The sequence below is a fragment of the Zerene cesonia genome, chromosome 29, assembly GCF_012273895.1.
Source record: "Zerene cesonia ecotype Mississippi chromosome 29, Zerene_cesonia_1.1, whole genome shotgun sequence".
Lineage (NCBI taxonomy): Eukaryota > Metazoa > Arthropoda > Insecta > Lepidoptera > Pieridae > Zerene > Zerene cesonia.
Window position 1 is genome coordinate 6,285,740 of NC_052130.1, and position 23,588 is coordinate 6,309,327.

The 23,588-nt window shown below is 33.2% G+C and overlaps 1 protein-coding gene across 2 annotated transcripts in view; it reads left to right on the forward strand.

Moving 5' to 3' along the window:
• Window positions 1-21,198: 21,198 nt before the first annotated feature.
• LOC119837908 (thyrotropin-releasing hormone receptor-like) overlaps window positions 21,199-23,588 on the forward strand; it is a 61,770-nt gene continuing 59,380 nt past the window's right edge. For both annotated transcript variants that reach the window (XM_038363696.1, XM_038363697.1), the window contains exon 1: window positions 21,199-21,374. The gene's annotated coding sequence lies outside the window, so the exon portion shown is untranslated. The remainder of the gene's footprint in view (window positions 21,375-23,588) is intronic.

The window sequence follows — 23,588 nt, forward strand, 5'->3', positions numbered from 1 at the left end:
CAATGCCCTGTTGATGATACTGACTATAGTGTTCTTGGTCAGCGTTTGAATACATTGATCGTTTTGAATAGTGTTTTTTTTTCTATTTATAAATACTAGCTGCACCGTGCGGTTTCACTCGCATAAGTCTGTATCCCGTAGGAATATGGGGATAAAAAGTTGCTTATGTGTTATTCCAGTTGTCCAGATATCTTGGTATCAAATTTTATTGCAATCGGTTTATCAGTTTTTGCGTGAAAGAGTAACAAACATACACATACACGTATATCCATCCTCACATTTCGCATTTATAATATTTTATAGTAGGAATAGGACAGGATAATCAGAAAACCGAATATAATCAAAGCTGTATTGTAGATATTTTTTTTTTTTTTTTTTTATGTCATAGCGAGCAGCTGAGCTGGTGGTTCGCCTGATGGTAAGCGATCACCACCGCCCATAAACATTCGCAAAGGTAGTACCTCTGTGAATGCGCTGCCCGCTTTTATGGGGTAAGGGAAAGGAAAGGATTAACGACTGGAAAGAAAAAATGGACTAGGACGGGTGAGGAAAAGGAAACGGGCCTCCGGCTCCCCCACTCACCATACGAAACACAGTGGCATGCCACTATTTCACGCCGGTTTTCTGTGGGGGTGTGGTACTTCCCCGGTGCGAGCTGGCCCAATTCGTGCCGAAGCGTGCTCGACTCCCACAATAAAATATTATATTCTCGAGCTAAAAAGCGATATACGATATATGTCTCTAAATACATGTCGTGAAGAGGTGTACATATGTACATATTGTGACAATATAACAGACTAAATATATGTTTTAATTCATGAATAGGAAGATTAATTCCAAACGTTACATTTAAAAGTACTCGTAGATAGCTAGGCATACATTAACGTAACTATTTGATATCAAAGCTTATACAGAATGATAATCAATGTTTAAAAATTTATCATATAAATCTCACATCAGTATAAGTTACAGAGAAAGTTTCTGTAACACTGGTTTTCAGTGGCAACCGTTAAAAATCTGTATGTTTAAATCTGATACTGAATTAATTTCTTACAAATTCGATTTGCTGTTATTTACGCATACAGTAAAGGGTTCATATCCATGGAGTAAATGTGTTTTTCATATTACATAATACAAGGATTAGCAGGAAGCAGAATAGGTATAAGGCTATTATGTTTGTTTTATTAGGGTTCCGTATCCGAAAGAGGACCCTAAAAACGGGAACCTATTACGAATCCTCTCATCAATCCTTTCCTAGTCCCTTTCCAATTTGAAGTCGGCAATCCATTTGTAGCGTAAGGTCTGCAAACGACCTTACGCATCTCCAAATGTTCATGGGCGGCGGTAGCGCTTACCATCAGGCGACCAACCAGCTCCATTGCCGACGTTGACATAAAAAAAAGACCTCGCCGTCCATCTGTCTATCAAGCTGTATCTCATAAACCGTGATAGTTCGATAGTTGATGTTTTCAGAAATTGTGCACTTCTATTGCCGCTATAACAAAAAAATAACAAAATCAAGGTTAAGCAACGGTTGGCAAGGTCATCAATTGGATGGGTGACAAATTTTTTCTGCAGTAACTCGTAAGCCTCGTAATTTGTACGGAATTCTTAGCGTCGCTTGTTCGTTTCGAATTTGATCAATTCTTTAGACAACTATTTCATTTACATAATGATGGCTTCCACACCATAGTGCGGTAAATTCGGCGATTATAAGGAACCAGACAGAGAATTCGCGTTTTATTGCATTATTATGTTAAAAAGGTAAATAAAAACCTGTAGATTGGAGTTGTTTCCTTAGAAAGTTAGAGAAATCGAAATAAAATATACGTAAGTACTTGTCTGTTATTCGGACATTTCATATGATTGTTTTTAACCAACAAAACAAAAAACTAAACTGCCTCCACCTTGTCAGAACTAGACCATATCATGATCAGACCATGGGACCATACCGGAGGCACAGCTTTGAAATAAAGAATCGTCAAAATTGGTTTACCCTGTCAAACGTTCTGATGTACTCAACACAAAAAACAGTCGAATTGAGAATCTCCTCATTTTTCCAAATCAGTTAAAGATTTGTGATTTCTCACTTGCTTAAAGTCATTTATACGATTATTCAAACACACGCAGTACCTACTCGTTCTTTCTGTTTGTCCGGTATAATCTCTAGATTGGTTGAACCGATTTTTATAAACTTTTACGACGAGGTTTTATATACTTTATAAATTATCATAAAATTATATCATAGTACAACCCAATGTTCTGACTCTTCCGCTTTCACAGCACCATTTCGGAAAATAATCAACACCCTGGGTGGAACATAAGCTACCCTCCTTAAAAAAAAACACATATAGTAAACTAATAAAATCACAAACAAAATAATGTTATTGAAAACTATTTAAAGGATTTTAAACGCGATTTATTCATTATATTATTAATCCGACGTTTCGAACACATTACAGCGAGCGTGGTCACGGGGAGACTGAAAATGGCGTAAAATCAAACACAAGAAAATACTAAAATAATGTAATACAATAATTTTCGATCATCATTTTTATCACGTAAGTCGAGCACGCTTCGACTCGAATTAGGCCATCTTGCACCAGGAAAGCTGCCACATCCCTACAGAAAACCGGCGTGAAATAGAAGCATGTTAATATGTTGGTATGATTAGCGGGGGAGCCGGAAGCCCGTATCCTTTTCCTTACCCTTGTTCCACCCGTTATTCCCTTCAATGTTTTCAATACTCCATCTTATCTTTAAAAGTCAGGAATCCGTTTCCCTAGGCGTAGAGGCTCTACAAATGGCGTCATATATCTGTAAATGTACATGGGCGGTGGTAGCGCTTACCATCAGGCGACCAGCTCCTATGCCGACCATGACATAAAAAATAAATAAGTTTTACATAGTAACTACAATTCATAATAGACGTGTTCTTGGCGAAGCCAGCATATCTTAGTCGTTTCATTGATTTATTAGCTTACGAATCCTATTTAAGGTAAACAAGCTGGCGATAAAAAACTTCGAGAGGTATTACTGAGAACATCATGAAATAAACCTCCCGCAGACTTACTTCGTAGACATAGCTGTAGCGTAAGAGCTTCAAATAAAAATAATAATAACACAATATATTAATTTATTTGTTTGTTTATTGACTCCATGAAAATTATGAAAGTCATTTTCATGTATATTTATTTCCACATACTGACATAATTATGGTCATATTCTAGTCATAAATGTTCCGAATCTCAGTTCTATTTCTGTAATCAATAATTATCATTCTAAATTGGCTTTTTAAACATATGTTTGTTTGTTTGTTTAACTTGATCGCCAATTTTCTAGTATTTATTAAAACTGAATTGCAAAAACAAATACTCACAAGATTATATTAAAAATCAACAGCGACACAGGCATGCAATTTGATTTACTGTTACTTCGTAACTTAGTTTGCCGTGTGATTCAAAAATTCACTTCTTTCCTCAATAGCCTTATTACCCCTGGTGTAACCAGGCTATGTATATGCTGCAGTTTTTAATTAAATAATATAAATTAAAGAAAAAGAAGTGAAGATAGTTAAGGGATGTTAAAAATAAAAAGCGACATCTCTTCGTCTATGCTGTCAGTGTAGTTAGAAGTAGTGTGGATGTGTTGCGTGGTGTGTAATGGATGGAGGCGGAGATTAATTATATTTATTGAGTTAATAGCTTAAGTTATTTTTGTATCAAGTAGATGGATTTGCCACCAAGTGTCGTATTATCATACATTTACTTAATAATTTAAAACAATAATGCAATTTCCTTTCACTAGCGGCCCACCCAGGCTTCGCTCGTGGTACATAAATAGGCTATAGCACTCAGGGATCACGTACATATCGAAAGGTGTAAGAATGACCGTCCACTCTGAAAAAAAAAAGAGGAAATAATACAAAGTATATAAGAGATTATAACCCGTTATACATTATTGTTTATAATTTTTTAAAACTAGTTGCTGTCCGTGTCATCGCGGGGGTTGTCAAAGATAATAAGTTGTTATACGAGTACAAGTCACAATTTTAATATAGTCCTATTCATCGGAATCGTTAAGTTTCGAAGTGATTGTAATGTTTCGCCGCTATAAAAAGTAGTCTTAGTCACTCGCGAGCCTCCTAACTATTTGCCAAAAAATCACACTAATATTATAAATGTAAAAGTTTGTTTGTTTGGATGTTGTCCGTCAATTACGCTGAAACTACTGAACTACTGGATGGTCTAGTCATACAATAAAACCGCTCCTTTGCGACATGAAAGACGGATAAACGAACACATATTCGTATTTATAACTCTAGTAAGCATTTGTAATCATATTATATACTAAAATAAACTATAACGACAACTCTCAAATTCTCCTTTGTTTCACAGCATTCACGATAAATCAAAATATATTGAATTGATTGCATCGAATTATAAATTCTGCGATAGGGCAAAAACCAAATATGCAGACGGCACTCAATTTATCATCGAAATGTGATGTTTTAAAGAAATAAATATTTATGTAAAGGAATAAACAACAATATATTTATTCATCGTATCGTAAACAATTTTGATGGATGGTGTAACTTTCAGTTTTTCAATGTCATTGTAATTTGTTAGTTTTGAGAGTTGTACGAACTTAGCTGCAAGAATGTGAACACTGGTTGTAGACATAGAACAGAAAAGGTTTACGGCAAAATCTGGATATCGCAATAATAATATATCTACAATACAGCTTTGATTATATTCTGTTTTCTGATTATACTATCCTACTCCTACTGTCCTACTAACTAATATTATAAATGCGAAAGTTTGTAAGGATGTGTGTGTGTTTGTTCCTTTTACACGCAAAACTACTGACCCGATTGCAGTGAAATTTGGTACGTAGACAGCTGGACAACTGGAATAACCTACAGGCAACTTTTTATCCCGACATTCCTACGGGATACAGACTGCGGTTGAAAACGCGGGGCGCGGCTAGTTGCTGTATAAATAAATATAATAAATCTCTTCTTAATAAAAGTTCATGTACGCCCCGGGGAGGGAGCTACCACTCTAGGATCTAAATTTGGACCAATAGACAACAATTTCCTATCAAACACAAAAGAATCACGTTCATCGGTTGTAAACATACGGAGTTAAACAAATCGAAGCCAATGTCTATTTAAAAAAAAAACTCAATCGCCTTCAAATAAATTAATGAAATACATGAATTATGTAGGTACATTAGAGTTTTATAGCTTAATTTTTTAAACAATGATCCCTGTGCTAGGTTAAAAATTAGACTACATTTTAACGGGACCACGTGATAAATAACAGCTTTTTAATATAAAACATCCATCAAAATCGGTTACCCTGTAAGAAATTGAGGTAAATACTCCCAAAAATACAGTCGAGAATCCCCGTACACTTTTTGAAACCACAAAAACAGAATTAAGAATCTACTTCGTTTTTTGGAACGTCGGTGAAAAATCTAAAAACCTATAGGGCATAGAAGGAACCCTAAAAGTAGTGCAAGCGTACAATCTTGCGGGTTAAGGCGCTATCACTAAAGTGTCTCGAGAGTTAATTTAAATGGAAATTTTCGTAATCTGAAAACCATTTCCGCTTTGATGGAGGAATCTTTAGACGTCTTTATGATGGATGACTCACATTCTGGTCTAGATAGATGAGGCTGGGCGAAACTAGATTTCTCCTCTAGGTTTATTCGTGAGATTAAGGATTGGAACTAATTATTAGGATGCAATTGACTCCTTTTTTTCTTTTGTATTTTTAGTACATTTTCGGTTTTTGTGTGAATATAGAAAATAAATGATTCTCTTTTCTTGCTTTAAAACAAAATCACCAATTAAATGAAAAATAATAACCATTTCGGTCCAACCAGTAGTTATTCTACTAAACTGTATTGTACTGTAAATGTTTGTTTTTCTTTTGAAAATTCTTAAATAACTTTGAATTCATAATATTAGTAGAATCTGTCGTTATGTGTATAGAAGTTGTGAATCATAGATAGTTTGTTTGATCACAATAGCATCGAGTTTTGTTTAGTCTATGGCTAGAGTTATGTGATATTTATGGCAATATTTATTATTTATTCTGTGACCGTTCATGTCAGTCGCAAAAACGTTGTGATTTATATATTATAAATGCTTTTGCTATAAGTTAGATGATTTGCTGACTAAAAAATTATTTTATTCAAGTCCCATTGGTATTTTTGGCAAGATTATTAAGACACAGCTTAAAAGATTAATTTTTTTCATTGATTTGGCATGTATTAATAAAATAATCATTTTTCCCTAAAAACTAAAAACGACCTTCAAATTGACAGAACTAGACCAGATTTAAATGGGATCACGTGGAAAGCACCAGCATCCCCAAAAAAAGGAATCATAAAAATCGGTACACCCAGTAAATCATTATAAGGTAACAAATAAAAGAGTCGCATTGATGCAATCCTTCTTTTCTTAAGTCGGTTGATAATAGTAAATTGATGTTAGTTTTGTTGCACAACTAATTTAACGTAGCTTAATACTAATTTTAAGACCAAAACATTTATTTAATCACGTTGTAGGCTTAATCTGAAAACACACGCTAGGAATTCTAATATCATAATATAGTTTATCGGTATCTCAGCTAAGAATATGAATAGTTGTTTGTATGTATCTCTATCCTGTCTATCAGAAAGTGTTATTTCTAAGGCTAGGTGCACAAAGGTAAAATCTAGACGACCAATCTTCAGTTTAATTTATCTACGATAAATCAAACGTGTACTGTACTAGGTTTAATCTGATACTAAATTATTTCAGACTCAAACGCATTAGTATGTCAGAGAGGAATTTATGTCAAATACTATGTAGGTATAAAAGTGAATATAATATATATTGGGTCCTTGTTACTCTCAAAAAAAAATATTTATTATTATTATAAGCAGTGGTGGCTCAGTGGTGAGGTACTCGGACTTAAAATCGACAAGTCGGGGCTTCGAGACCAGGCGAGCGTGTTGGAGATGAATTGATGTGATGATGGTCTAAGCGAATAAGTTTGTTTGAACGTGCTAATCTCAGGAACTTTCAAATACATTGTCTAAATATAAAAAACTCCTGAAACTATTGCATTGTCTATTATTCCATACAGATTATATACAAACCATACAGGTGTAGTTAATAATGGCGTGTTAAAAATCGCATAAATTTTCAAAACCACGGTTTACACAGACAAATGTAGGCACATAATACACACATAGATTCTATTCCCGTATCGCCTGGTCAGAATAGAGATATAGTACTGTTTACATTGTATCGAATGTCCCTTTGATCGTTGTGTGTTTGTCTGTTCGCATCGTCTGTCAATTGAGCCATTATCGGGGTAACATTGAGGTCATCCTGAATTCCTGTGATGAATATCTGTCTATTGTGGAGTTGTGAGGTGAATTCAATGTTATTGGCAGCTTTGAGGTCGAGAGATTGGTCTAGTTTATTGTAGTTTGGAAAGGGCTAGTAATTAATCTTCTTATTTTATATTACACTAGATTTCGGACTGCGAGTTTTAATGTGCTTATGATTTGTACAAAACCGTTTGCACCTCAAATTTGATTTCGTTTGTACGTCTAAATTAAACTGGATAATGGTTGGACCAAATTTGATAATTTTGTTAAATATGTCAAAGCCATGGTGTTGTGAAATTCGCCGTGTTAGCTGGTTGTGGAATATATTACACAATAGAATGTATTATGTATCAGATATTGAAAGGTGAATTGTTAAATGCAAGATACATTGTATCCAATAGCTGTGAACTAACCGACTGTATTGGGGAAATGCAATAACATTCGTCTTGTGAATGCGTGCTTCGAATGAGGGCAGAGTGGGATTCGGAATTAAATTGTTTTTATTACTACAAGCAGGTTTTTCTATTATATGAACTGTTTGTTCCTAATTTCGTTTAATTTAGAAGCTTCTGGATATAATATTAAGATGCGTCGAATACTCTAATTAATAAGAATATTTTCTGGTAAATGGGTTTTTACCTCCCTGGGTAGCAATATTTATCTATTTCACCGTATCTATGTTTAGCATTAGCGAAATTGCATCGTCATCAGCAGCCTCTATCTGTCCGCTGTTCACTGTTGGACATAAGTCTCTTAGTGTGTCCTATATATCCTAACTTTCATAGCTTATACTATAATTATATTATATATACTTTCGTTCACGTCACAACGGAGCGATTTTATACTAAGATATTTGTGTCTAGAGATAAACTGCTAAAGAGAGAAAGCGTTAATTACCTTTTACCATACGGGCGAAGCCTCCGGTAACAGTTATGCTAATGGGCTGAAGACTCGATGTTAATGCCTGAACAGACAAAAAAGGGTTAAGGGCTCTACAGCGCCCTACCAGTAAATACGTCCAGTTTGCAAGCATCCCGAATAGATAGCTGCTATGCTTTGATGAACCAACTGGTGTGCAGTGTACCTTGCGAGTTTAACTTGTAAGTTTTGTTAGAGCGAGTAACCGAGCTGGTGGGTCGCTTCATATGTGATCACCGCTGCATCAGAATGTTTACAGAGGTAGGTCAGCTGCTAATGGGACGCGTTTTTAAGGAATAATATAAGGACTATAGGATTATAAGAAATGGATAGTGGAATGGACTGGGAAGGTTGAGGAATCCAGGTCCAGCAGATATGAGGGCATCGTTTTGTTAATATTGTTTTAAGACGTATATTTATGATCGGATTTTTTGGTAAATAATATAAAGTTGTTAAATTTAACCGAGTCATGTGTTATCGTATGTTTTTAGATGAAATTAATTAAAACATCAACTTTTTTTTATAAATATTTACAATTCTTTTTTGATGGTACAAATTATGTCTGATACCTTAAATATAATGCGGTGTGCTGTACCATACGATAAAATTTACAGTTTCAATATTAACATGGATTAAAATGTGTTATATTTAACACTAGCATCGTAAACGCGGCGTTGTTTATCGGTCACCTCTGGGAGTCAGACTTAGTCTAATCCCCTGATACTCTTGTTTACGAAATAACGGACGCGAATACATTTATTGTGTTATAAAATTTAATATGGCACACGTTTTAAACATTGATCAAGTTACGTTACGAAATAAATTTTTTATTTTATGTTTAAAAGTTTGTTTTGTTTAATTTATTGTTTAAAAAGTTGAACCGTTTTTGAATTCTAAGGAAAACTTTTAAAGTTTTTCTGATATGTGATTATTTAATTTAGACGAAGATGCAATAATTTCATTATGATTTAGGCGTGGTAGTAAGTTAAGCATTGTAAATATCTTTTCGATATAAACTTTTTTACTAAAACAGTAAGTGTAAATCTCGAAAACAGAGATTTGTTCAGGAACGAGAAAGGAGAAAAAGCGCATCGCTCATGGGTGGAGCCGGGAGGGAGCGGCCGCTAATAGAAAATATCAAATTGTAGTTATGTATTTGCTAAATCCGATTTCTTCCAATAATTTGTAACATTATACTAAAACAAAAACCATTGAACACTCTAGTGCAATTATTCTATGTGGTTTGCATCCCATAAATGCTACATGCGCCTTATGAATTTTCGGTTTTTATTATGTCGATTGAATGACATTAACACGACTGTATTATTATAAGAAAGAAAATACTACGTGTATGGCAATGAGAAATATTTGAATGTCACGTTCTTTATCGACACAAATGAAAGTGAACATCTGTTCTATACATCTCTGCACTATGGTCTATTTATATTTAGTTCACGTTTACAAAATAGTAAAATATTACACACTCTATCATTGAGGCATGAAGTATTTACGATCTAATCATTCATTTGAAACGTCCATTACATTTGTAGGATATGATTTGAAAGTTTATTATATTCGTGCTGAAGCTTTGTGGATTTGTTATTTGTTATCTATGGTTTGCTGATTTGTGCACGATTTTTTTTTATTATAGAACGTTGATTTTTTTAAATCATATGACCCATGTGTCAATGAAGATGTAAGACAGTTAAAATTCAAATTAATTTAATAAATTATTGAGGTCTTTTAATACGCTTATCAAGAATTATTGCTTGTTTTTTAGTTATTTCGTGATTTTTAGTGATGGAAAGGAACAACTGTTTTTAATTACAAGTATTTCGAAGAGCCATTCACAGACTTTTGACATTTCGTAATCCCTACATCCCGGTCTGTTACGACAGACATTTGGCATCTAGACATTAATGAAAGTCTAGGCATAAATATAGATGGAATGCTATCGCCGACGTAGATCAAAGACGATAACAGCAGGTGGGATGTTTGGCAAAAGACGAGTTCATAAAGTTATTAATGATAGATAAATTTTATATTCTACCTAGAAAGAATTTAGGGTATAGAAAGTGAATCGTATCACTTCTTTTATAATGTAGAATGCAGTTACTTAGTAGCTTACCCGAGAATTGGCCTGGTCTGACTGAGCCATTTACCAGAAAGATAGAAGAAAGAAATATAGAAGAGAGAAAAGAAACACAAAGAAAAAACCTTTGATTAAACTATAATAACTGTTACAAACTTTAACTGTTACCATACATCCACAATAATTAGCTTATTAAATTATTTACATTTCGACACCATAAAGAAAATCTTTGATGTTGCTCACGCGAACAACATTATGACAAAATGAATCGTCTTTAAAACAAAACTACAAAAATATATTTATCATATTTATTGCGTTATTTTTTACGAACCAAATTGTTAATTAGACAGGAATATTGCGTGTAATTCGTTGGAAAATAAAAGAAATTTCACTTTGATGTATGCAATGAAATGCCATTAACTTCATGTGAAGTCATTTAAAAGACACACTTATTAAAGCCAATGTAAATCAGGATGGTATTGTGGCTGGGTTGCACTGTCCCAACGCGAACTGAAGAAACATTCTTCAGTTCTTCATTCAATTTTCAATTCATTCAATTTAATCATACAGGGGGTATGAATATTAAAATGAAATTTGCGAAACCGTGTTTATTTGAGCTTACGTAATGAGACCAAAAATTGATGACTAATGACTTAATTTAATATGTACTCGGTAGGTACTTTGCTATGTAAAAAATATCTCGCAGTTTTATAAATAAGTAATTTATAAAATTAGATATATTGTATGTAGTATTTATGATATTGATTCGAATAGCTTAATAAAAGGTAAATTGTTTAAAAACTTTTCGCGTAAATTTAACTATTTTTTTAAATGTAGGTGAAGTAAACTCACATATTATTTTACTAGCTGCGCCCCGCGGTTTTATCCGCGTAAGTCCGTATCCCGTAGGAATATCGGGATAAAAAGTTGCCTATATGTTATTCCAGTTATCCAGCTGTCTACGTATCAAATTTCATTGCAATTGGTTCAGTAGTTTTTACATGAAAGAGTAACAAACATCCATACATCCATACAAACTTTCGCATTTATAATATTAATGGGATTAGTTGAACATTTTCGATTCGTATTGACAAACATTTTCTATGCAAAATAATTATTTTCGTCTTTTTTATGTCACATCGGGTAACTGAGCTGGTGGTTCGTTTCATGGTTTGCGATCACCACCGCCCATGAACATTTGTAAGAGGTTGTGTGTCTGACCTTCCGCCAAACCAGTCTAATGGTCATAGCTAGACTAAATTTAAATGGGCCCACATGGGAGGCACAAGTATTCATTAAAACAAAAGTTTCACCTAGTAAAGTACAGTTGAATTCATCATCCTCCTTTTTTGAAGTCGGTTGATTAACACTTTAAAAACTGCTCTAAAAATTATAATGAGAGTATGAAACAAGCACATAGTTGTTCTCTGCGAAATCGTTAAAACTCATTGAAGTGACTCAACTCATTCACAAATAGCCGGCCTTGCCTCCCACCGCAGTTTGTGCGTTTGTTTGAGGAAAACCTCTTCACCGGAATTATTAAACATTATTTATAATTTGTCCGCGTTTATTGTACTTTTTCCTTCCCTTTTTAAATAATTAATTTTTAAGTGAAAACGATTTGTGAATTGGTGATCGTTTGAGAAATGATTCGATGATTTGTTAATTCGAAATGAATAGTTTTTATTTGTGAATTGTTTTTTTTTTTATTTGGTTAATGGATTTCTCATCACTACATAGTATTAAACAAAGTCGCTTTGTCTGTCCCTATATATGCTTAAATCTTTAAAACTACGCAACGGATTTTGTTGTATTTTTTTTTATAGATAGAATGATTCAAGCGGTTTATAATATAGCATAGTAACATTTATTGTACTACTCCGAATTAAATGCGTGCGGAACCGTGGGCATAAGCTAGTTTTACAGCATTAAAAAGATATAAAATCTGGAAAAAATCATTTAAAAAGTATAGGCATATATTTAATTTAATTATTATAACATTCATACCATACGCAACATTTGAATTTTCGAGAAGGTCATTGACCTCCGTTTCTGCTTTTAGCAAACGACAAATGAACGACAATAACGTGATGATAGTGAAATTATCAGAATTATAGCGGGATAACTGTACCCTGGGAATGCCGCGGACTGTTCCCCGAAATATTGATAACATTTCGTCATTTACTTATGTGGGTCAAGTGCAGTGTGATTCATGATTTTTACAATTTCCTATGAAATGTATTTGGGTGAAGTCGCTGTCATGTTACGTGTGAATTTCTACATTTCTGTTTATGAATTACATATTGAAGCTTGGAAAATCCCTTCACGTTTTTTATATGAATCTTTGTTCTTAGTTTAACGACCAATAACCACGTTGATGCTGTTTGGAATTATGTCACAGAATCATAAGTACAATTAATTATGTGTGTTTATAGATTCTGCTAAATCGATCTACCTATATTGACATGATATATGATTTTTTTGTAATATTCAGCGAACAAACGACGAAATTATAATTTTAATTATTTTTTTTAGTTTAGTTTTCTTTGCATCTCCTTTCAAATAGAAATCCATTCAACTGTTTGTGGCTGAAAAGAATAGAGATTATAAAATTATATATATACAGAGAATATTGATACATATATGTCAATACAGAAGTAGGATGTTTTTTATTGTGTGCAAGTGACAATCGCATAAATAAATGTCTACTTGAATCTCTTAAACATTAAGTGCTTACCATATTTGTAAGTCTAAATGATACTATAAGTAGTTTCCCAAAATAAATCACTTATAATTATTTGATTATTCGCTCGGACGCTCCCCAGCAAGACAATAAAGTATTGTTCTGTCGTTTTAATTAATCTGTAACAGGAATGTTGACCAATTTATTTTTCCCGCGTTTTTGTTTACGCGCCAAATGATTCGAATGATTTTTTAATGTCAACGCTAAGGATACAATATTTTGCACTTGACATGCTATCAGTTTGGTTATAATGTTGTAGCAAAGATTAATTGTTTCTCGTATTTTGATGACAAATAAACGAAAATAAATTAGAAAATTTATAATTTAATCTAATATATAAAATTCTCGTGTCACAGTTTTCGTTGCCAAACTCCTCCGAAACGGCTGGACCGATTCTTATGAAATTTTGTATGCGTATTGGGTATGTGTGAGAATCGGCCAACATCTATTTTTTATCCCGATATTCCTACGGGATACGGACTTACGCGGGTGAAACCGCGGGGCGCAGCTAGTTTTTTTTATAAATTTCCCGAATTTATACTCTTTTTTTTGTACCTATCAATTACTAGCTCAATTCTTTTCATCATTGTAAGTTGACTTGGCTGAATGGACAATGCCTTTGTCTTTACAGATTATGTTAGGAATGTTTCTTATAAGGAGGCACATCAAGCGTAGGGGATTTTTTGTCCTTTAAAAAATACAAAACAATTTGTTGCTATAAGATTTTCCTTTATGCACATACAATTTAAAAAGAAAAAAGGAGCAAATACAGAGTTTCTTGCCGGCTCTTCTCTGCGGAAACAGCTTTCCGAACCGGTGGTAAATGTTAAAACTGCGTAAAATGGCGATTCGAAAGTACTTCTATGAGAAGTCTAATTGAATAAATAATTGTTTGAATTTATGATTACCTACTATTCCTTGACACTGGCAAATTACATACTCTTGTCTTAAAAAAAGGAAATGTGTGTTTTGTTGAGAGACAGAGTAGAGTTTTGTTAAAACCATGAAACCGGATTATTGCGAAGCTGGTAAAAATAGTAAGTGGGCGAAAGTCAACTGTTGTAACAGGATCCAGACATTCTGAGATGAACATTTTTTAGACCCAGCGAACGTCGTGACGTATAAAAGCTTTGTAAAATTCATATTTATTCAAATGAGGATATTTTGATATAACGTAGGCGAAGGACTAAGGCTTCAGGGTTAACTTTGATATTTTCGTCCGCCATTTCTAGGGCTGTCACCGTGGCAGCCATTTTTTATTATTCAAACTATATAAATAACGATTTATGACAAAGTTCATTCAAAGATTTATTAAGAAAAAGCTTGTTCATACATTTGAAAAGCTTTTCAATGACTGTATTCTCAAGGTAAAATGTGTAACAAAATTATTATTTTGAAAACAATAATTAAATCCATTTTTTACAAAATATTCGAAACAGTTTTCAAATAAATTCACTCACGCTTTAAGCGGTCGATTATTTAAAAGATCATCTAAAAAATACAATTCATAGATTGAATTAGATAGAGTGGCAACCCTAGCTCCATTCTGTAAAATTAAGGAGGGTTATAATTCATAGCAAGCAGTCCACTTTCATAACAGGAGTGCTACGAACAAATTATTATAAACATTCCTGTTTCGCCTCGATACGCATGACGCTTGTCAACATGATTGTCAATGTTGTATGTCAATGATTCCAATATCTTACTTCCTATCGTATCAAAATTATTTTCTGCATACAAATAGTTCTACTTATTTGTAGATATCACATAAAATTCTAAAATGGAATCAAATGACATCAATTCCCTATTAAACACAAAAATAATTACGTCAATCGGTTAGAAACCCATGGAGTTTTGATAACAAAAGTAAAAAAAAAAAATTAATAACAAAATTTTTCAGAACGTCAATTAATTGATAAACGCTACTTTGTGAGAATAGCTGTTAAGTACTCTTTCACGTGAAAAAGGCTGTTCGAATGGAGTCGAATTCCACATGTGGATACAATGATGCATTCACTAGTATGTAGATAGATTAACTATTGTTACCTGGGTATCATGACCGCCCGCATGAGGATGACCGCATCCTTGGTACAGTGGTTAACGCGTGAGCGTAGAACCGAGGAGTCCTGGGTTCGATTCCCGGTGGGGACGCACAAAAAAAAAATGTCTCGGTCTGGCAGGGCACAGAAGGCTGATCACCTACTTGTCCCTAAAGAAAATCGATCAGTGAAACAGATGTATATCATCTGCCCCATACCCCACCAGGGGACACGGGACTTCACTAACTAACCTGGGTATCATAGAAATTATGCCGCGGAAATCCGTAATTGTGAAAAAAAAGTGAAGTCTTTATTATGCTTAGGATTTGAAAGCATTTTCAGCGGCAAAACCTCTTCGAATGTTAATGGGTATTGGGCACTGATGATCGCTTACCATCAAGCGAACTATACTATAATATAACGCTATGACATAAAAAAAGTTCATTTTAGGTAACATAATAATTTTATTTGGCAACAAAAACATATGTACATGAAATTTGACTTAACCTACATACAATACAATAAAGAAGGTACATTTGAGTGCGATATTTTGAAAATTATAATTGAACATTTTATGTGGGAGTCGAGCACGCTTCGGCACGAATTGGGCCAGCTCGCACCGGGGGAGTAGCACACCTCCACAGAAAACCGACGTGAAATAGTATTATGCTACTGTGTTTCGTACAGTGAGTGGGGGAGCCAAAGGCCCGTTTCCTTTCCACACCCTTCCCCTTTCATTCCTTCTTTCCAATCGTCAATCATTTCCTTATCCCTTTCTCCTAAAAAGCGGCGGTGGTGATCGCTTACCATCAAGCGAACCACCAGCTCAGTTGCCCGGTATTACATAAAAAAAAGTTTTATTTATAAGTCTTCATTATACATAAAAGTTTTATTTATAAGTCCTTCATTAAAAATCTATTGGCAAGGGCTTTTATGTTCTCTTTTGTAAATTTAGAAATAAAACTTATCGTGTAAAGCTTAAAAAAATAAAGACCTAATTAAAGACAGAAGCCAACACCGGAGATTAAACACTGCGCAGAATAAACGTCCTTATAAAATACTAGCAAACCCGGCGAACTCCGTTTCGCCACCAGATGGCTGTATGTGAAAAATTATTTTCCCGCTTTTTTGTTAAAATTTTTCCTGAATTTTCTTTGCTATAAACCTCACGGAGCCCAAGATCTTTCCAACGAATGAAAAACCGTGGAAATTGGTTCGTGCATTCTGGAGTTATAGCGTCAGGAAGGAAAACCCGACTTATTTTTATATAGTAGATTTACGCAGCGAGAATTTTATTAATTCAATAAAAAGCGCGTTAAAGCGATCTGGTTCATAGATATAAATTTAAATTGACATATTTTCGTGTTAACGGAAGGCACATTCGGATTTTAATATTTTATTATTTTAGTCTAAATTAATGAACGCTCCTCACTCTAGATACATTAATGCGTTAAAGTTTTTTTTATATTTTTCATGAAGGGTCATTAACCGACTTGAAGAGAAGATGACGTTCTCAATTCGATTGCGTTTTTGTGTTTTTACCTCATAACGTTAAAGGGTGAACAGGTTTTGATGATCCTTCTATTCTTGTTAAAAATTATTATAATTTAATCATATTTATACAAAAAAATTGTCATGATTTAATCATGATTTATAGTTGTTTTGTATTTATAACTAGCGGTCCGCCCCAGCTTCACCCGTGTTAAGTTTTTTCTGTCATAAGAATCTTTCATTAACAAAAACGTAAAATCAAAACAAACCGAATTGGTTTAGCCGTTCATTAGGCGATTCATTTTTATTTAAACATAAATAAATCACATGATATTACATAGATGTAAGATATACCCACAAGAAAATATTTTCTACGAGATTCGAAAAAGCAGGAATTTCGATGGAAATATCCCGAATCTGTCCCCTGAAAGATTTAGAGACTCTTTTCCGTAGTTTGTTTGTTACTAAAATAAATACACTCCACACGAGTCGGACTATCATACAAATGGTTCCGTAGTATAATGATTTTTGTTTATTTTTTTTTTTCTTTTATTTTTTTTTATGTTACAGTCGGAAATGGAGCTGGTGGGACGCCTGATGGTAAGCGCTACCACCGCCCATGAATTTGCCCTCATTTGGAGAGGCATAAGGTCCATTGCAGACCTTACGCCTCTACAAATGGATTGCCGACTTATTGGGAAGGGTTTAAGAAAGGATTGGCGATGGGAATAAAGGAAAGGACTGGGAAGGGTAAGGGAAAGGATATGGGCCTTATTGTTAAAGTAACTATAACACAAATAAGAAATATTTAAAAAAATAATTCAATATCGGTTTTTCTGTCCACCCTTTGTGAGATAGATGTAACAAATATTCCAGATACAACTATTTCCTTGGTACCGTGAATAAGGTTTTATAAGAATTACAACCACGAGGTTCTAGATTCAGTCTTTAGATTTAGGTGTGGCTCTGTGTGACTATTGAAAATGAAAATGGTTATTCAAATTTCGAACAATTAGGTTTTTGTGTTTATCAAATAATAATAAATTGAGTAACAAAAAACGAAAAAACACTTAGACGATAGACAAATATTACTAAATTGTCTCTTGCTCTTATACAGAGTAATATAAGACAAATAGTATGAGAATCCTAATCAGCATAATAAAATGAACTCGTGAAATTATTGTATTGTCACCGATCCTTGAAAGTGTGCAAAGTTTGAATTCAATCTATATGTTTAAAGTCGGTCAAAATCGAGTCTAAAGGATTCGGTTACACACAAACACATAGGTGAAGCTAATATAGACGCGCAATAAAGGCAATTTATTCCCCTATTATATCAATGTCGACGAATACGGAACTCTAAAAATAATTCCAAATACACGGATAAAGAGTGCGTTTTTACTAATAAATTATCATTATTATTCTCTGTTACTAACAAATATTTAAAATGAACACGGATTTTTTTTAGGAACGTCGGTTAAAACAGCGTCGCACATGATATAGCGATTGCATCACTGCGCCCGCGCAGGCATCCCTTTGAAATACACACGTATACTATAAAACATGACACAAAACACGCGATGAAGGTATAAATAGCAATGTACAGGGTGTTTTAATTGAACATCAATGAAAAGAATGAATGAACGATGTGAGTCAGTGAGAAATTTGGACTTATATCGAAAAGTCAGGAGTTTAAAACCAAGCGAGCGTGCACGAAATAAATAGATTTTTCAATTTATCTGCGCTTTATGTTTATCCACATCACCACTGTTCAAAACGGTGAAGGAAAACATCGTGAGGAAACCGGCATGTCCAAGAATCAAACGATTATAGAATCCACAGTCCCTGCTGTGGGAACATACATGGGCGAGATAAAATGTATGAATCAAAATAACTTTATTTAAACAAAAAAAATTAAATTGGGCGGCATAATAACAATTAAAAGAAAAATTAAATTGGGCGGCATAATAACAATTAAAAGAAAAATATATAAACAGTTAAACAATAAACATATTTTGTTGTCATATGATCAATGAAGGGATTTTAATGTAGTGAAGATAGTAGTAAAATAGCTCCTAAATTTACTAACGTGAGAGTTCGTAGATGTGAAATTGTCTTGATTAATGAAATGACTTATCCATAAATCATGAGTTTCTATACATTTTTAGTTGATTTTTTAGGAGACAATAAGAAAATGGTTCCTTTTTATGGCTGTTCTCTAGAGAATTTGCTTTCCGAAACGTTTGTCTGCCCAAGTAAATAAAGAGAATAAATGTGATTTGTGTATGAAACGAATAAACTCAATTTCAATATAATATAAATAAAAAAATAGTTCACTGATCTCAAAAATTTTGCCAATAGTTAATACATATACAGTTTACGGAACTTTTTACTATATATATATATATATATATACTACAAAATAATGGATGTTTTTACTAAAACAAAAATAACATAAAACACCCTGTATATCTTAGGAAATATTTAATTTATCATTAGTCTTTCACATCATTAGTATGATAAATAAGACATTTTAAAATCGCATTCGTCATATACTTTGATGTTTTTCGGTGATTAATTGGTAGGCGGAGCTCGGCTATTAGATAAAAATGTTAAACGTGTCTTTGATTGAAGTTAAAGATAATTTATGGTTCATTTAATAATGGCGGGAAACTTTATAGGTTTGATACGTATAATGCCGAAATTACATGGTCTTTGTTTGCTTGTCATATGGACAATATTGACGAAAATTGATATGTCTTAAAAGGAATATGTATTATAGAACAAAGTTCAATTTATGTAAATATAAATTGTTTTGTTCTATACATACTATAGTTTCAAAGTGCTGGTAAAATAATATAAAAAGTCACGAATGAAGAAAATCATTCATTCATCGATCATTTTCACGAATGTCGGTTAAACAATATCGCCATGTTTAGTTGGTAATTATCATAAAAAATCCTTAATATGTAATTTTTTTTCCATTTTAAACGAAGATGTATGTATAGTCGAATCATCATTAGTGTTTCCACATAATTCATAAACACTTGATTAATGTCTAAAAATACAATAGATACAAAATTGCTAATGATATTTTTTTATAATTTGCATCATTCCCACCAAATGTCAAATTTAGAACACAATTGAAAAAAAAAGATATTTTTTATAGATTTATGACTATAGCCCCTAATTAATATGAAATTTAAAAAAAGTTCTCACGTCTTTGTAGTTCCTTCTAACAACTTAAGATCAACCTTGTATTAATAACTAGGTAACTTGTACTTTCGTGTGTCCATTAATTATTCCATTAGGGCTTATTAAAGCTATTAACAGTGATAATTAATGACTTCAGTTTATCCCGGATTGTGCGCAAATTGCTATCGTTTGTATCAATATAGCGGAGCGTAGTGGGAATACGAGTGGTTCTTGTAAGAAATCGCTTCACATTAAGCTTTTTAAGGGAAACTACCATGTTGTTAAGAGCTTCTTCATTTCTAATATTTTTTCGGGGAATATTGATTTATTGTTGTTAAAGTATGTTATTTTGTCGAGTGACATCTTGAACTTTATGTCTTATTAGTGTGGTCGTATGGTTAATGTTTTGAGTACAAATTTCCATTTTCTTATCTGGTAGAGGTGTTTCTATTGTATAGATCTTAGATATGTAATTAAACTAGTGGTAGAAGTCATGTTCCAATTTTTAGATGACATATAATATAGTATAGACACGTTGTATACGAAAAAAAGATTTTGGATATCAAAACAATGGAATTAAGAGAAGGTTACTAAAGTGTTATTCCAATTAAATTGTAGAGACACTAAAATAGTCAAGCGACCCTTCACTCTCTAGCTTTTTTATTAGCAGTGGGCCTTATCAATCTTTACGTTAATATATACTCTATGGTCTGTAACACGTAAAGTATTTAGCGTGTTCCGCTAATATATACGAGAGTATCGTGGCATTTATTGAATATGTAACTAGCATATTGATGAATGTAATTAATGATCTATCGGTAAAAGCAGGAAACAAATAAATGTTGAACTGCCGAAACACGTAGGTACCTAATGTGTAACAGGCGCTTAACGTAATCAGAAATAAAAATTGTACGATTTTATAACCTCACACGAAAGTTATCAGAAATGCTTTGCTCTCTAAAGACTATAACTTCTATAAATCGGCGATTGTTATCGCATCTCTACCATATAAATAAGTGAACGAGTTCGGAAATCTCAAATTGAAATCTTTTTATTCCCACTAGGAACTTATAAGCATCACTGGCATATCACTTCGACACTAAACTAGAAAATAAAGATCTCGCTATCGAAACCAGATCAGATATCTATAAAATTTTGGCTGAATCATAAAAACCTTTGCCTACAAATGGAAACAATTTGGCCATAGACAATGCGAGTTGAACATTTGTAATTCGAACGCCGGCCAACCGCCTTTTGTTCGTGATCGAAATATGAAAATTCGGCCGAGGAAATTCCTTCAGAGGATTTAGTATTCGCGCGAATCGCGTGCTGAGTGGTTGTGTGGAGGGTTTACGTGGAGCGCTAAAAGTTTCGCGCGCGAAAGTTTTCGAGCGTTACAAAGGAAGGTGCTTGAAAATAATTACGTATGAACGTGTTATATTTGTGTTTGAGTTAGAATTCAATTTGTGAGTGTACGTGAGCTGCTTGGCCGATTTTTTGAAAAGTGAGTTCTGCGAGTTTGTCTTTTTATCAGTGTTTTGTTATCTATATATTATTTATTTTGAATTTTCCTATATCAATTAAACGGGTTCTCAAACCATTATATTGTTGGGTATATATACCGCTGACTGTATACATTTCACCTTTTGAAAGATAAACTTCAACAAAAATAACATGTAAAATGTACAACTAATTCTTAGCATACAATACACATCTTTAAGTTTTTTATCGACTACAATTTGTAAGTTGAATCGTTTTTTCACACGCTCATACATATTAAAGTACTGATAAATCACACTTTGTATAAAATGTAAAGCTTCGTACTAAACATAAATATTAATAATGTGTCTACGAAACTTCTCCATAACGCATAAATTGGTTAAAGATAAAAAGAGGATATATTGTATAATAATTCATTTATAATAAGCATACTACGGAGAGAAAGAAATAAGTGTGGTTTAGAATTAAGATTGATATAATTTAAATAAAAAGGAACTTTCCTTTAAATTCATGAATTTATCGTTATCGTATTTTTTCAACAATGGTGTTTATTTTGTGCTCAATTTAAAAATACGTAATAAATATGTAAAAAGTAAAATACGTTTATTATACGCATCATTTTATTATTTATATAAACAATAATGCAGTTTTCAAATTTTTTAAATGCTAATTGAAAAAATCAGTTCCCGAGTATTTATAATCCAGTTACAAAACACGCGAACGTTCAAAATAATGAATTGGCGGCATAATTAATCACGGCGATAAATTTACGGACGCGATATATCTGTAGACATCCAGTGAATTATATGTATCGCTTGTGTAGGTATTTTCGCGGTTCCATAATGCATTTCAACTACTGCTATATGAATGAAAGTGTTGTCAAAAACGGTTTAGTAATTTTGGAGATACATCGAATAGATGAATGAAAGAATAGAAGAAACATTTGTTTTAACACACACATATCATAATAGAGAACATTTGAGAATAAACTAAAAAAAAGGAAACAAAAAATAACAACGAGGTGTGTAATAATTAGTAGTAGTGTAGAGTAATAATTAGGTGTGTGTCAAATAAGCTGAAGGGAAGTTCAGGAAATCTGAGACATAAAGCCCAATATATACACACAAATTTATATATATACAACCAGCTGACCCGGCAAATGCTGTTCTGCCTGACTCTTATCATTTAGGGGTATAAAAAATAGATGTGTGCCGATTCTCAGACATAGCCGATAAGCATACAAAATTTCGTGGGAATCTTTCCAGTCGTTTTGGACGAGAGATATGTTATTACAGGTAGTAAAAAGAAGTGTGGGTGAGAAGCTTAGGCTACGTAAGAAGGCAGGTGACGTACGAATATACTTTCAAGTTTATTTATGTAAAACCTTTAATTTTGAAGTTGTCGCTCTGTTAATTATATCCATCGAATAACCTGTGATGATGATGATATTTAAACTTGTTTTAAATCGGTTATTTTTTGTATTTTCATGATTATCAGATCATGATTTCATCACCATTACGCATCTTAATTGCTTTCAGGGAGTTGTTATTATTTCAAAAGCGGATCAGCATTTCCGTTGATTACATTTTTAGATAGATTATCTTAGAAGTTAGTGTGTGTGGTAAATTTACCAGCGGAAATATATTACTAATGGAAAATACAACAAGGCTAAATGGCAACACGAAAAATGAAGAAAAAACACATGCTATTATATTCGCAAAACAAAAAACAGATTTTACAAAACAAGAATGAAAAATAAAAGAGACAGTAACAATAAAAGACACACACACACACACACAAGAGCGTAACGTATGCATTTGTATGTTTGTGCCGTCGCAGCTCCGAAACGAATGATCTGGAAATATTTGAATTTATCAATAAGATTTCGCAAATTGCATCAGTCAACCCAAATCTTCATATGATTTCTTTACATCATTTGGCGAGTAAAACCACAGGACACGGGGGATATTTTAAACGAGTATGATATGCAGACATTAAATTATATTATGAGTAGCTAGGGACCCTCACATACGGCTATTTTTAGATGCCCTATAACTAGTTATGTTAGGTCACAGTGTCGTAAGGGGACGTTGATTTTAATATCTTTAACTAGCGGTGAGCCCCGGTTTCCTTTGGATTGCTTGGATGCACATACATGAACGATATGAATGGGGTTAGTAAGAAAAATGGCGATTTTTATTGCTACTAATATTTTTAC